The 10255-nt window shown below is 36.1% G+C and overlaps 1 non-coding gene across 1 annotated transcript; it reads right to left on the bottom strand.

Moving 5' to 3' along the window:
- Window positions 1-9927: 9927 nt before the first annotated feature.
- Window positions 9928-10035, bottom strand: LOC112773545 (small nucleolar RNA R71). Its single transcript, XR_003188091.1, has one exon. It is a non-coding gene; the product is annotated as a small nucleolar RNA R71 (small nucleolar RNA).
- Window positions 10036-10255: the final 220 nt, after the last annotated feature.

Below are 10255 nucleotides of genomic sequence, written 5' to 3'. Positions count from 1 at the left end.
TAGTCATCTTCTTTGGTAGGAAAAATTTAGTAAGAAACCCAGCAACAACCTTGTCCCAAGTATCCAAACTCTCCTTGGGTTAGGAATCTAGCCATAGCTTTGCTCTATCCCTCAGAGCAAACAGGAAAAGCATGAGTTTGTACACCTCAAGGTTCACTCCATTTGTCTTCACAGTATCACAAATTTGCAGAAAATTAGAAATAAATTGATTTGGGTCTTCTTGGGGAAGACCATGATACTGGCAGTTTTGTTGCACCAGGGTGACCAATTGTGGCTTCAACTCAAAGTTGTTTGCAGCTATAGGAGGCACCACAATGCTTTTTCCATAAAGATCTGCAGTAGGAGCAGAGTAAGAGCCAATCACTCTCGTGGGTTGCTCATTCCCATTCGGATTTTCCATATTGGCATTAGCAGCATTATTATGATCCATAGTGGATTCTGCAGCCTTGTAAAGTCTTGCTTGTTGCAAACGCCGCCTGAAAGTCCTTTCAGGTTCAGGATCAAAGTCTAAGAGAAGTTCCTTGTCTCTGTTCCTGCACATAAATAGACAGAAGACAAGAAAAGATGGAACTCTCTGCGTCAGAGTGCAGAGAATTCCCAGTGAGGTAACCTGTGTAAAGAGATAAAATAAAAAATACTAAATAAAATAAACACTAAAATTCAAAAATTACTATTAAAATTAAGACAAAAAATTTCAAAATTATTAGGCAAATTAAATAAGAAAAATTAAAATAAGACTAACTAGGGAACACCAAACTTAATTTCAGAAATTAAGAAAAATATTAGTGCTATTTATTTATTTATTTATTTTTTTCGAAAATACTAAAGCAAAATTTAAATAAAATTAAAACTAAAGCGCCTAATCTAAGCAATCAAACAACTAATAGTTGTTAATCACTATCAATCTCCGGCAACAGCGCCAAAAACTTGGTGCGGAATTTAAAATCACAAACTAACCGGCAAGTGCACTGGGTCGTACCAAGTAGTACCTCAGGTGAATGAGGGTCGATCCCACGAGGATTGATAGATCAAGCAACAATGGTTAAGTGATTTACTTAGTTAGACAAGCAGAAAATGGTGTTTGAGAGTTCAATTGCATCAACAGTAAATTCAGTATATTAGAAAGCAAGCAGTAATGGAGTTGTGAATAATATATAGAGAAACAGTTAAGGTTTCAGAGATATCTATTTTCCAGATTGACTTTTCTTACTAACTATTTTAATCATGCAAGATTTAACTCATGACAAACTATATATGACTAAGCCCTAATTCCTTAGACCTTCTTAGTCTACTCTAACTTTCATCAACTGCCAATTCCTTGGTCACTTAATTCCAATTAGAGGGTGAAGTTCAATTCTAGTTATATGCCACAGAAATCCTAATTACCCAAATATAAGAGGATTATATGTAACGTATCCCGTTAAATCTATGTTTTCAAGCTGTTGTTCAAGTAAAGAGCTTTTCCAAGTTATACAAGAACTCAATTAGAAAGAGGGTCATACTTCCGTTCCACCCAATTTTATAAAATAAAGAACGAAAATAATTCTTGAATTATATGAATAAATACATGAATTAAAATAGAAAAATAATAGAATCAATCCATACAATAGACAGAGCTCCTAACCTTAATAGTGGAGGTTTAGTTGCTCATGGTTCAGAGTGGAAACTAGGATTCTCTTAAACTGTAAATTTGGAATGAGGTGAAATAATCCCCGAAGAGAAGTTTCTTTTTTCCTTTTATATCTAATCCTAATTAATTTAAATTATAATTTTTAAAAACTAAATAATATCTTTCCCTGTTTTTTTAAAATAAAAATTAAATTTTAAATCAGAATTAATTAAATCTTCGAACAGCCTCAACTTGGATGCTGGGACCACTTGAATTGTTAGATCATGCGCCTAACTTGAGTTATCATGTGCCTTACTTGATCATGGCCGCATGGATTGGAGTTTGAGTGAGTGAGGTTGCGCCTAACTCAAGGGTTCCTGCGCCTTACTTGGAGTCTTGCTAATTGATGCGTGTTGTTGAGGTGTCTTGTGCCTAACTTGAGAAATCTCAAGTTAGGCGCAGCCTTGGCCAAATTGGTGGGAGAGAAGTGTGGACTATTATATATCATTGGAAAACTCTGAAAGTTAACTTTCCAACGCCACTAAAATCACGTCCATTGGACCTCTGTAGCTTGAGTTATTCAGGTTTAAGTGCAGAGAGGTCAGGGTTGACAGCATCGTTCGCCTTCTTCTCTTTTTCTGTGGAAACTCCATCAAATCCAGCCAAATGCTATCTAAAATAAACAGAATTGCACACGACTCAAAGTAACATCCATAGTGGCTAAAAGATAATTAATTCTTGATTAAACTCAACAAATTAGATGTAAATTCACTAGGAAAAGATAGGAGAGATGCTCACGCATCAGTATGCTCTACCGGATTTTGTAAAAGAATTTAATAGTTTTGTTTTATTCATTAAATTCTAGGGTGTATGATTTAATATGATTCCAAGTCATTGCCTATGGATATATAATAGGGATAACGGTAGACAGAGGGATTAAAACCTGAGTTCTTTGAGGGGGTTGACGCATTTGTCGAGCATGTGATCAGCATAAAACCGTTTAGGTATGAAGGGGTATCTAAGTGTCCATGTGAAAAGTGTCGGATGACTAAGTGGTTAGAACCTATGGATATAATGCTTCGCCTTTACTGTATCGAGTTCAATGATGGATATTGGATGTGGACGGAACACGAAGAAGTTGACGAATAAGGAATTAACAGGTCTGCATCTAATTTGAATAGGTCTGACTGTCGGTCAAGGAGGGTTCAGATGGAAAGAGATCTAAACATGTAAGACATGACTTGGGAGGATAACTGTTCTGAGGGTTACCTAAAACTGTAGGTCGATCTCGGACGAGATCTTCTGTGCTGGTCGGAGATGACGTGTCCGGCTTGTGGATGGTGGCCGGAGCTGTCGCGTCCGACTTGTTGGACTGACAATGCTGCTGATCCTTTGTCACCGGAGGGTGGTGGTACCTGCAAGGGACTCCGATGCTTAAGTTAGCAAGGGTATTAAGCAGGTATTTAGTAGAATCAGAGTATGAGTTATACCTGGGTGCTCCAGTGTATTTATAATGGTGTGGAGTGATCTTCTTTTGAGATAAGATAGTTATCTTATCTTATCTTTGAGTGAAGTCATCTTATCTTTAAAGGAACCGCCCTTATCCTTCTAGGCTTGGGCTGCCTTTAGATTTGGGTCGTGTTCCTCTATTTGGGCCTTCTTGGGCCTCTGAAGCGGTTTTGGCCGACCACTTTCTTAAAGAGGTCAAGTAGTCCTGGTCTGCACAGGCTGGTCGACTTGTCTTCAGTCAGCCCGGGTCGTACAGCTCGACCCAGGGCATGAACAGTAACCAAGAAAGATATAAAGAGATGGTGTTTGATGCAACAAGTGTTACAGAATTGGAAGAGGTTGAAGAAGAGCCTAACCCAGAGGCAAGGATATTTTATCATCTATTAGAATCTGTTGCGTGACCATTGTTTAAGGGTTGCATTCATTCGGAGTTGTCTGTAGTTGTTAGAATGATGACTATTAAGTCGGAGTCAAATCATACGCAAGATTCTTTAGATAAGTGGGCTGATGAGCGGATAATTTATACGCTTTTTGGCATTGTTTTTAGGTAATTTTTAGTATGATTTAGCTACTTTTTAGTATATTTTTATTAGTTTTCAAGCAAATTCACATTGCTGGACTTTACTATGAGTTTGTGTGTTTTTCTATGATTTCAGGTATTTTCTGTCTGAAATTGAGGGACCTGAGCAAAAAACTGATTCAGAGGCTGAAAAAGGACTGCAGATGCTGTTGGATTCTGACCTCCCTGCACTCAAAATAGATTTTCTGGAGATACAGAAACCCAATTGGTGCACTCTTAATTGCGTTGGAAAGAAGACATCCAGATCTTTCCAAAAATATATAATAGTCCATACTTTGCCTGAGTTTTGACGATGCAAACTGGCGTTCAAACGCCAACTTCCTGCCCTATTCTGAAGTTAAATGCCAGAAACAGGTTACAAACCAGAGTTAAACGCCACAAACAGGCTGCAACCTGGCGTTTAATTCCAAGAGAAGTCTCTACACGTGTAAAGCTCAATGCTCAGTCCAAGCTCACACCAAGTGGGCCCGGAAGTGGATTTCTGCATCATTTCCTTATTTTCTGTAACCCTAGCTACTAGTTTAGTATAAAAACTACTTTTAGTGATTTATTTCACATCTTTTGATCATTTGGAGACTATCTTTGTATCACTTTTGATCATTGATCACGTTTAGGGGGCTGGCCATTGACGAGAGGAACTTTTGCGTGGTCTAGAAATTTGCGGATAAATCCTCATTGCAAGTATAGTCTCTAAACCTTCAAAAGTCCTTTCATACAAACGTTTTGGTTGTCACAAGTAACAAACCCCTTAAATAAATTGATAACCGAAGTATTCAAACCTCGGGTCGTCTTCTCAAGGAACTGCAGGGAAGTATGTTCTTATTATTGGTTATGGAGATTGTAGATTTGGGATTTCAAGATGAGGAACGAATATGACAAATAATTTAAATGGCAATTAAAAATAAATAAATAACTGTAAAATAAATTTTTGGTAAGGTATGAGAAATTAGAGGTCCTATCCTGGCTATCCTTATCAATGATGATAATAATTACTTCGTTAGCCTTTACTAATATAAAGGAAGGTCAAGAGATTAATTGGGTTGATCTTCGGATCCTATTTGTTTCCTAAGAAAAGATTGGGATTATTGAAGTTCAATTTAATTAACAAAGATAACAATTATCAATCATGTTTGAGTTTGATAACTCCAGAGTTACTGATTTCTTAACCAAAATCAAAAGGAGAAGTAAATCTACTGGAATAAAAATATCTTCAGAGTAAAAACAACAATAGCATAAATAAAAGAAATCAATATTAAACTGAAATACCTCAAATAACATTAATAAAAGAGTAATCCGTAATATGAAAGGATTCATAAAGTAACTTGCAAAAGTAAATAAAAGGAATATTGAACTTGATCAAAAGAGATAATCCTGAAAGCGAATAAAAATCCTAAGTCTAAATCCTAATCCTAAAGAGAGAGGAGAGAGCCTCCCTCAAAACTAATTCTAATTCATGGGAAGTAAAAATTGGTGAGAGCTCTCTTTGAATGGATGCATTCCCTCACTTCATAACCTCTGGCCTATGCCTTCTGGACTTGGATTTGGGCCAAAAAGGGCTTCAGAATTCACTATAAGCGTTTTCTGCAATTTCTGGTGCGTGGCCTCTGTCACGCGTCCGCGTGGATCAAGCAGTCGCGTCATTCGGAGCTTTTCTTGTCACGCGGTCACGTCAGTCATGCGGCCGCGTCATATGTGTTGTGCTTAAGGCGCGCGGTTGCATCAGTCATGCGGCCGCGTCGCCGCTTCTTCGCGCTTGGCATGCGATCGCGTCGTCCATGCGATCGCGTGGATGCCAGTTTCTTCAAGGACTCCGTTTTGTGCTTTCCTTCCATTTTTGTATGTTTCCTTTCCATCCTTTGAGTCATTCCTGCCTTAGAAGATCTGAAACTACACAACACACTAATCACGGTATCGAATGGAAATAAAGGTAATTAAAATAATTAATTTTAAAGCATAGGAAACATGTTTTTCACATACATCACATAATAAGGAAGGAAAAGTAAAACCATGCAATTAATATGAATAAGTGGGTGAAGGATTGAATAAATCACTCAGATTAAGCACAAAATATATCATAAAATATGGGTTTATCAGCCATTCGGCCATGCCTGGACCATTATCACTTATGTATTTTCAACGGTGGAGTTTCTACACACCATAGATTAAGGTGTGGAGCTCTGCTGTTCCTCATGAATTAATGCGAAGTACTATTGTTTTTCTATTCAATTCAAGCTTATTCTTATTCCAAGATATTCACTCGCACTTCAACCTGATGAATGTGATGATCCGTGACATTCATCATCATTCTCACCTATGAACGCGTGCCTGACAACTACTTCCGTTCTATCTGCAATAGCTTGAGCGTGTATCTCTTAGCCTCCATTCCGAAAGATTGGAGTCTTCATGGTATAAGCTAGAATCAATTGGCAGCATTCTTGAGATTAGGGGTGCACATACCCGGCCCGGCCCGAAGGCCCGGCCCGGTCCCGAACACTTTAGGGACTAATTTGGTGTTATTTCATCGGGTTTAGGGTCGGGTACGGGTCTCAAAAATAGACCCGGTCATTATTTCGGGTCGGATCCGGGCCATAGCTCGGGTCACCCGAAGTCGGCCCGGTGGCCCGGTCATCATACACAATTAATATTTTGTGTTATTAGTGATGGATCATGACTATTCTTATGTGGAATATAAGTATTGTAAACCTTAATATTTTGTGTTATTGGTCATTATAAGACTATAAGTTAATGTTTTATATTTAGAATGCATAAGACTTTAGACTAATACATAAGATTGTGTTATTTGTATTGATTTAAATATTTGGTATTATTAGACAATATTAGTATTGATTGTGGTTATACTTTAATTTTGAAGAAGGGTTGGTTCTTGTTATATTTTTTTAAGTGAATTTTACTATGTTAACTAATGGTTGGAGTCTTAAAAATTTGGATATTTTTACATGTTAGCTTACAAGAAGGTATCAACGTAATGTAATGTTAACGGCCCGGTTTTCACCTGGTATAATTGTGGCCCGAAAGTGTATTGGTTTCATCGGGTCTAGGGCCGGGTTCGGGTCTAATAAATAGACTCGGTGTATATTTCGGGCCGGGTCTGGGTCACATCAAACCCGGCTTCACCCGGCCCATGTGCACCCCTACTTGAGATCCAGAAAGTCTAAACCTTGTCTGTGGTATTCCGAGTAGGATCTGTGATGGGATGACTGTGACGAGCTTCAAACTCGCGAGTGTTAGGCGTAGTGACAGACGCAAAAGGATCAATGGATCCTATACCAACATGATCGAGAACCGACAGATGATTATCCGTGCAGTGACAGCGCACTTGGACCATTTTCACTGAGAGGACGGACGGTAGCCATTGACAACGGTGATCCCCAACATACAGCTTGCCATGGAAAGGCGTATGAATGATTGAATGAAGGCAGTAGGAAAGCAGATATTCAGAAGGAGCAAAGCATCTCCATACGCTTATCTGAAATTCTCACCAATGAATTACATAAGTATTTCTATCTTATTTTATATTTTATTTATATTTTAATTATCAAAACCTCATACCATTTGAATCTGCCTAATTGAGATTTACAAGGATGACCATAGCTTGCTTCAAGCCGACAATCTCCGTGGGATCGACCCTTACTCACGTAAGGTTTATTACTTGGACGACCCAGTGCACTTGTTGGTTAGTTGTGCGGAGTTGTGAAAAAGAATTGAGATTATGAAAGTGCGTACCAAGTTTTTGGCGCCGTTGAGATCACAATTTCGTGCACCAAGTATTTGGCGCCATTGCCGAGGATTGTTTGAGTTTGGACAACTGACGGTTCATCTTGTTGCTCAGATTACGTAATTTTATTTTATTTTAAGCTTTTATTTTTTACTTTATTTTTGAAAAAAATATATAAATAAATTATTATATGTTCTTCAGAATTTTTAAGAATGAATTCTAGAGTTTCATGAGATATGTTGAATCCTGGCTGGCTGTTAAGCCATGTCTAATCTTTTGGACTGAAGTTTCACTTATCCTTAGAAGAACTTCTTTTTCTTTCTCAGCAATTTAGCTGTTGTATGTAATGTTCTACTGAAGCTTGGCTGGCCATTGGCCATGTCTAAATTTTTGGACCGAAGCTTTCACATAAAGCTTGGCTGGCTATTAAGCCATGTCTAAAATTTTGGACCGAAGCTTTAGACTAACATTGCATGATTCCTGGAATTCTTATTAAAAATTTTGAAATCCTTATTTTTCTTTTTCAAATTAATTTTCGAAAAATCCAAAAAAAATTAATAAAATCATAAAACAAAAAAATAATTTTGTGTTTCTTGTTTGAGTCTAATGTCAAATTGTAAGTTTGGTGTCAATTGCATGCTTTTATAATTTTCTTTAATTTTCGAAAATTCATCATATGTTCTTCATGATCTTCAAGTTGTTCTTGATGATCTTCTTTATTTGATCTTTGCATTTTCATGTTTTGTGTCTTTTCTTGTTTTTCATATGCATTTTCAATTTGTTAGTGTCTAAAGAATAAAAATTTTTTAAGTTTGGTGTCTTGCATGTCTTTATTTTCTTAAAAATTTTCAAAAATATGTTCTTGATGTTCATCATGATCTTCAAAGTGTTCTTGGTGTTCATCTTGACATTCAAAGTGTTCTTGCATATTTTTCTTGTTTTGATTCATAATTTTTATGTTTTGAGTCATTTTGTTGTTTTTCTCTTTCTTCATTGAAAATTCAAAAATCCAAAAAAATTATCTTTCCCTTATTCTTCTCATAAATTTTGAAAATTTGAATTGATTTAGTAAAAAATTTTAAAATTTAATTGTTTCTTATGGGTCAAGTCAAATTTTCAATTTAAAAATTCTATCTTTTTCAAATCTTTTTCAAAAAATCAAATCTTTTTCGTTTTTTCTTTCATATTTTTGAAAATTTCAAATTGATTTTCAAAATCTTTTTCTTATTCTTACTTCATATTTTCGAAAATCTCACTAACATTTAATGTTTTAATTCAACAATTTTTCAAGTTGTTACTTGCCTATTAAGAAAGGTTCAATCTTTGAATTTTAAAAATCATATCTTTTAGTTTTTTGTTAGTCAAATAATCAACTTTAATTTCAAAAATCAAATCTTTTTTTTTTAATTTCCTTTTCAAATCTTTTTCAAAACTTAATTTCAAAATCTTTTCTAACTGCTTATCTTTTCAAAATTGATTTTCAAATCCTTTTCAATTAACTACTTGACTTTTTGTTTGATTTTAAAAGTTTTCTATTTCAATCATATCTTTTTCAAAACCACCTAACTACTTTTCTCTCTCCAATTTTCGAAAACTACTATCCCCTTTTTCAAAAATCTTTTTAATTAATTAATTTATTTAATTTTCAATTAATTTCATTTTATCTCTCTTTTTAAATTTCGAATATTAACCAATAATTAAAATAAAAACAAAAATATTTTCCTTTTATTTTAATTTAAAAATTCGAATTCTCTCTTTCTCTCATCTCTTTCTATTTATTTTGTTTATTTACTAACACTCCTCTTCTACTCATAATTCGAACCCCCTCTTTTTCTCTGTGCTCGAATTTTTCTCTTCTCTTTCTTCCATTCTTCTCTTCTTCTACTCACATAAAGGAATCTCTATACTGTGACATAGAGGATTCCTCTTCTTTTCTGTTCTCTTATTTTTCATATGAGTAGGAACAGAGATAAAGACATTCTTATTGAAGCTGATCCTGAACCTAAAAGGACTCTTAAGAGGAAACTGAGAGAAGCTAAAGCACAACCCTCTGGAGAGGACCTGACAGAAATTTTCGAAAAAGAAGGAGACATGACCGAACCAAATAACAATGGTGGAGATGCAAGGAAGATGCTTGGTGACTTTATTGCACCCTCTTCTAACTTCTATGGAAGAAGCATCTCAATTTCTGCCATTGGAGCAAACAACTTTGAGCTTAAGCCTCAATTAGTTTCTCTAATGCAACAGAATTGCAAGTTTCATGGACTTCCATTGGAAGATCCTTATCAGTTCTTGGCTGAATTCTTGCAAATCTGTGACACTATCAAGACCAATAGAGTTGATCCCGAGGTCTACAGGCTTATCCTTTTCCCTTTTGCTATAAGAGACAAAGCTAGAACATGGTTGGATTCACAACCTAAGGAAAGCCTGAACTCTTGGGAAAAGCTGGTCAGTGCTTTCCTAGCCAAATTCTTTCCACCTCAAAAGATGAGCAAGCTTAGAGTGGAAATCCAAACCTTCAGACAGAAGGAAGGTGAGTCCCTCTATGAAGCTTGGGAAAGATATAAGCAATTGATCAAAAGGTGTCCTATTGACATGCTTCCAGAATGGAGCATCATATGTATATATTCTATGATGGTCTGTCTGAGTTGTCAAAAATGTCATTGGACCATTCTGCAGGAGAATCTCTTCATCTGAAAACCCCTGCAGAAGCTTAGAAACTCATTGAAATGGTTGCAAATAACCAGTTCATGTACACCTCTGAGAGGAGTTCTGTGAACAATGGGACGCCTCAGAAGAAGGGAGTTATTGAAATTGATAC

The sequence above is a fragment of the Arachis hypogaea genome, chromosome 18 (genome assembly GCF_003086295.3).
Source record: "Arachis hypogaea cultivar Tifrunner chromosome 18, arahy.Tifrunner.gnm2.J5K5, whole genome shotgun sequence".
In the NCBI taxonomy this organism is placed as follows: Eukaryota; Viridiplantae; Streptophyta; class Magnoliopsida; order Fabales; family Fabaceae; genus Arachis; species Arachis hypogaea.
The sequence above is the reverse complement of the archived record's forward strand: the minus strand, read 5'-3'. Positions and strand labels throughout refer to the sequence as shown.